The sequence below is a fragment of the Myxocyprinus asiaticus genome, chromosome 32 (assembly GCF_019703515.2).
Source record: "Myxocyprinus asiaticus isolate MX2 ecotype Aquarium Trade chromosome 32, UBuf_Myxa_2, whole genome shotgun sequence".
In the NCBI taxonomy this organism is placed as follows: Eukaryota; Metazoa; Chordata; class Actinopteri; order Cypriniformes; family Catostomidae; genus Myxocyprinus; species Myxocyprinus asiaticus.
The window spans coordinates 15,397,657-15,403,682 of record NC_059375.1 but is presented as its reverse complement, the minus strand read 5'-3'; positions in this window follow the sequence as shown (position 1 = coordinate 15,403,682).

The following is a 6,026-nucleotide window of genomic DNA, read 5'->3' as shown; positions in this document are numbered from 1 at the left end:
ACACACACACACACACACACACACACACACACACACACACACACACACACAGATAAAACACAACTTTGGCCATCTGTTTCAACAATGGTAGCTTCTCTGGCTTAAGTGCATGTGTTGTTGTGTCTGGAGTGCTGATTCCATACTATAAAAGCTCATTCTAATGGATATGACCATAATTGAGAGGGTTGCTTCTGAGGTCATTTCCTGCCAATGTTGTGGCCCGCCTCTCTGAGGGTGGTCAGTAAGAATGTGGGCCTCAGCATGTGGGCCTGTCTGGACTGTCTGGGCCCCTGATGGATCAACTCCCATGGCAGCTCTTCATTCATCACATGGAGCGCCAATATACACAGACATACACAGAAAAATTATCTGTTGTTTTTTAGAGGTCTGTCTTGTAATTTCTTTTGACATCTGAAATTGACACTCATTCCATCCAACAAAAAAATTAATAAAATCTCAGTGAGTAGGAGTCCCACCATCACATCATTGACAACCATGTGTTTTGAAAAGTTGACAATGATTGATGTGAGACCAGTAGGGGGTGATGCAGCATTGTGCCTAATATTCTGTCAAATTCAGTGATGAGTATCTGTGGACAGAGCAGCACAAAGGGGAGGAAAAGGTTTGGAGACAAACACTCAGATTGTTGGATGGTGGATGGACAGATGGACGGTTGGATGGATGGCTAAATGGATGGATGGATAGTTGGATTGACAGAGATTAGAGAGAAGTCTGATTTTGATTAATGACCACTCACAGCACATTAACAGCACAAGTAACCCAGTGTTACTTATGATGGGTATAAAATCTTCATGTCTTCTTTCTGGTCCTCTACGACAGATTGTTGAGGTCCAATTGCATTATTCTGTCTGCTTACCATAGCAACCACATAGGCCCACAAGCTGCTTTAATGCTGTCATATATATGCCACTGAGTGTAACATAGCATTAGGTGGCCTTCATAACTCATGCTAGAAGGTGACATTTGACAAAAAATGATGTCATAAACTCTTCAGTAAACGCTGTCTGTCAAACTATGATGTGTGAAACAATCTATAAGGACATTCATACATAAAGTTGGGCCTATACGTTCAAGAAACATCTGTAGCTCTCCAACCAGTATCACTTCAGATGCTGAGAGGCTTTCTATCATGTCATCATCCTGCTGTCTTCTCTGAAGTAAATCTCTCTGTTGCGTATACGCTATAAATTTAAATTTGGCGCAATCTAAACCGCAGATTATTTCAAGATGAAAATGATCACCACAGTGTTTTCAAACACCTTTGAGGCATTTAATCTGTGTTAATGTGGAACAGATGTATGCGCATATGTGCATGAGTGAGAGAGAGTGAGAGACTAATGCTTTGCTGGGTCTCACAGTAGTCTGTTAGCCAGGTCTTCACGAGATCCATCATGTTCCTACCAGTTAGTCCATCTCTAATCTAAATGGATAACCAGGCCACATGCAGATATATACTCACACAAAAGCCAATTTGGGAACATGCTTCATATTTCCTGTTGTACAGTGGAAATTGTGTTAGGGGACACAGAGCCATAGAAACTTCTGGATTTCATTATTTTTTCAAATATCAGAAACACTTTGCTCAAAGGAACTATTTATCGGTGATCCAGATGCAACAAAATATCCCTTTACTTACTTTTCAAAAATATTTATGAGATATTTCATGCTTGGTCTCATATTCATCTGTCCCCAGTCTTCTGTCAGCCACATGTCAGGCTTTTGGATCATGTCTCATTTTGTAAGTCAGAAGCAGGTGACCTTCTTCTCACCCTCTCTCACTGGACTTAAAGGACCCCCCAACTCTCTACCAGACACCCTTTTCACTGACTGATGGATGAATTGGGAATGGCATCCACCCTCCTACCCAGATAGGGGACATCCTATTAGAATGGTTAGGAAGGGGGTTGGCGGAGGGAGTTGTACACGTGAGGTGAAACTGAACCGGGGAAAACGAGTGTTTGTCACTCATCCCAAGCTCCCTCTTACCCGTCAATCATTATGACAAATGAGAATTACATCATCAATGTCCTGATGAGCGACAAGAGGAAACGAATCCTCGAGGGTGCCACAAAGTCATGTGCACATGCATGTGTTTTTTCACGCACATATGGAATGTTGTGTGTTTGCGTGCTTCCAACCTCTTAGTCTTTTGCAAGTATGTGGCATTTGCAGTTTGATATGTAATCTACTGGTACCCCTTCAGTTTTGTGTTTTAAGACACATTAGAAGAGGAGGATAGGGTCAATTTCTATAAAAATTAATGGGCAAAATTGTAATGCTCAAAGGGATAGTTCACCCCCCCCCCCCCCAAAAAATGTGTATGACTTTCTTTCTTCTGCTTAACACAAACGAAGATCTTTAGAAGAATATCTCAGCTCTGTAGGTCCATACAATGCAAGTAAATGGTGGCCAGAACATTGAAGGTCCAAAAAGCATATAATGGCAGCATTAAATAATCCATATGACTCTAGTGGTTAAATCCATATCTTCAGAAGCAATATGATAGGTGTGGGTGAGAAACAGATCAATATTTAATTCCTTTTTTTACTAAACATTCTCCTCACTGCTCAGCAGGTGGTGATATGCACAAAGAATGTGAATCGCTAGAAACAAAAGAAGAATGTGAAAGTGCAAGTGGAGTTTTACAGTAAAAAAGGACTTAAATATTGATTTTGGGGTGAACTATCCCTTTAATATGGCAGCTGTAGTCACGCCATTTTGAGAACCAGTCACATTGTTGATTGAAGAATGGAAGTCCCACCTTACAGTAAAAAAAAAAATCCTCATTATCTTTTTGATAGAGGCATCGTCTGTTTTTACTGTAGAACACATATGTGAATTCACTGCACCAGCCTGTGTTATTTGTGCTAAACAAGTAAAATTTTCACTGACCAAAGCTTGTATCACTTGTCTTAAAATGGAATACATAGACAAAAAGGCATGATTTTCAATTACATTTTTCAATGAATCTGCTCAATGGGGAATTTAAGACATTTAAAGCAGGATTTTCTGTAAAGCTGCTTTGAAACGATGTGCATTGTGAAAAGCGCTATACAAATAAAAATGACATGACAATTAACAAAAGCATTGGTACACATTTTTTCTGATTTGAATATGTGATGAGTGTTTGAGAAGCAACTTTGAAACTGTAGCTTCTCAAACTACAAGCTTCTAATAACTTAAAGTAAATATATTTACTGTACACAATAGTAAAGCTACTCTTTTAAAAAAAGTAGCTGGGTACACTAAATGTTACTAACTAGTAACTAACTAGTATGAAGCTATGTAACTGATATATAATTGTAACACTTTCAATGGAAAGGAGGAGGCGAGAACCAGCTTGATAACATAAATAATATTTTAATAATAAAATAAACCAAAAGACACACACACACAAGTGTCGGGCAGCTGCCCGTAACTCTCTCTCTGTCGCACTGCCGTCTCTGGTTGCCTCTATCCCTCTTGGGCTTCATCAGCCTAATTAGGGGCCGGGTGTGTGGAATCACGACCAAATCATAAGATACAGTATTATTTAATTCTACAATCAGAAGTAATTGCAGAATTAAATAATATTGCCTAATAGTTACAGAGTTACATTAAACAATTAGGGTGACGACATGAAGTTGAACATGTAAATTTATACTAAATATAAACTAATTAAACTAGAAAATACAGTTATATACAGATTTAACTAAATATTTATCTTTAAAACAGAAGACATTGAGTAAGGCTCTCATATGAGAGAGAAAGAGGATGGTTTAGGTGAGTGTGTTTTGATTACGTTTGCAATTCAGTGTGCCAAATGTAATGTTTTTTGAAGCTACAGTGAAACACGTATGAAAAAGGTTGTTATTAGAAAAGCTACACTCAGCTACTGTCACGCTACTGAAAAATGTAAAGTTTGTAGCGTCGCTACTTTTAGTTAGTTACTACCCAACACTGTATGCGATTGGAATCTTGACAAACAGTTGTGGAGATTTTAGTCTTTTCCCATTCAAGCAGATTGAGGCTGTACTTGACTGGCTAAAATGGCCGCCTAGTGACTGACTTGCCAATTCTGGTTGTCCTTGAAACCCCTTGGTCACTGTCAACATTTAAAATGAAGTAATATTGAATGTGATAGCATAATCGATAGACCGTTAGAGGAAAAACGAAATTGCATAATGGGAGTCACAGTATGTAAATTTATCCAAAGTAAATACCACTTCTTCATGTTTCAAAGAGGAGCAAAATATGACAAAGCTAATGATCTTAACTGTTGTCAAAATGAAGACTCTGCTAGGTCAATCAGAGTTTGAGTGGACAATATTTTTCAGACATACTTGTCATTATTGGAACACTCAAATTGATCAAGTTACCGTCTGCAAAAGCAGTGTTAAAGAGAATACTCCTGCACAGAATGGCTAAATTGTCTGCCCATCAAGCACACAATGTTCTTCATACTTTCTCTGTCTCCAACATATTGATCGATTTTCAGCTGCTTCTTTATTACTATCAAATGCTTTCTGATTGTGGTGCCTAGTCTGTAACAAGATTTAGTAACAGCAGATTTTGCCAGCTTTAATGCACTGACCTGTGAAAGGATATCCCTTTTCATTCTAAACTACTTTGGATGAGTAATCTGTCTTCTCTCTTAATTTCGTAGCCGTTCCTTGGTGCTCTTTTTTTTTTCTTTTTTTCTTTTTTGGTGGTATTTAAGCATGGGTGAGGTAATCAAGGAAACATTGGCTAGGCATGGGTTGGAGAGATTGTGGATGAGAAAAGTGTAAGGGAGGTAAATCTGGAGGCCAAATGTTGCTTTGGTCATGTTGTGCTAGTTAAGGGGTGAAATTACAAACATAAGAAAGCAAGACTGAGGTCAGAAATGGGAGTCTGTTGGTCTGGGCGAGAACGAGAGAGAAAGGAATCAAGGAAAGAGAGCAATTAAGTGGTGATGCAACTCAGTAGAGCACAACTGTAGGGTCCCGGAAGTGAAAATCCCATTCATTTGCTCCATACAGATTGCTCCGGGGTTGTTAAGCGATGGCATATTGTATAGCTGTAGCGCCTTTAGTGTTTATTTCACAAAAAAAAACTTCCATGATACCTGTATGAAATATAAGCCATGTTAAAAGTTAGTCTCCCTACACTTTCAAACAACTTATACATTTTATACTTATAATTAATGACTTCATGAAACCTATGAAAGTCAATATGTTTTTATTGTACTGCCGTTTATAATGCGATTGCAACACCTTATTCTGGCAGAAAATCATTGTGAAACTTGCAGAAATAAGTAGAGCAACTTGGGAAAGTAAACAATCATCATGTAAAACAATCAGTGTCTTGCTGTTCCAAAACAGTTAGTGGGTCACTAGCTTTAGGGGAAAAGACAAAGATAAGTTTGAAGATAAGTCCTCTCTCTTGATTCTCTACTCATTCCTGTTGTTCTTCTATGGAATTTTAGTGGGTTACAGAAACTCAGTGGTAAATGTTAAAAACAGACCTGAATGGTAATGCTACCCTGTCTCAGCTAACTCACCTGGCATCTTTTTTACTTTCTTTGTTCAGCTGTTGTGCCTGCACTGATATTTTATGTCTGTATTTATTGGACTTATGCTGAAGACTCCACACACTCACCAAAAGACCATGCTTCGTTTTTATAACTAAGCAAAAATTTCCACCAAGATCTAAACCGAAAGTCACTTCACATTAGTAGCAAGCCAGTGGCATGTGGTGGACTTCTGAAAAAAATGAGGAAGCAAAGCCCCTTTGCACTTGTTTTTAATTTTTTTTTAGTCCAGTGTAAATTTGTGTTCCAGTTCAGTGGTGTTTAGATGGTTTTCAAGGTAGAGGCATATTACACATCATTTAGCTTAAATTATCAACAAGCAACCAATACTATAATATTTGTTTATGTTTGTAATACCCTTCTATTTTTTTCTTTGTTTTCAAAAAAAGTCACATCGACACCTTATTAAGTTTTGCATGTTTAAAAAAAATGTTTTACATTGATTTAAAATAAG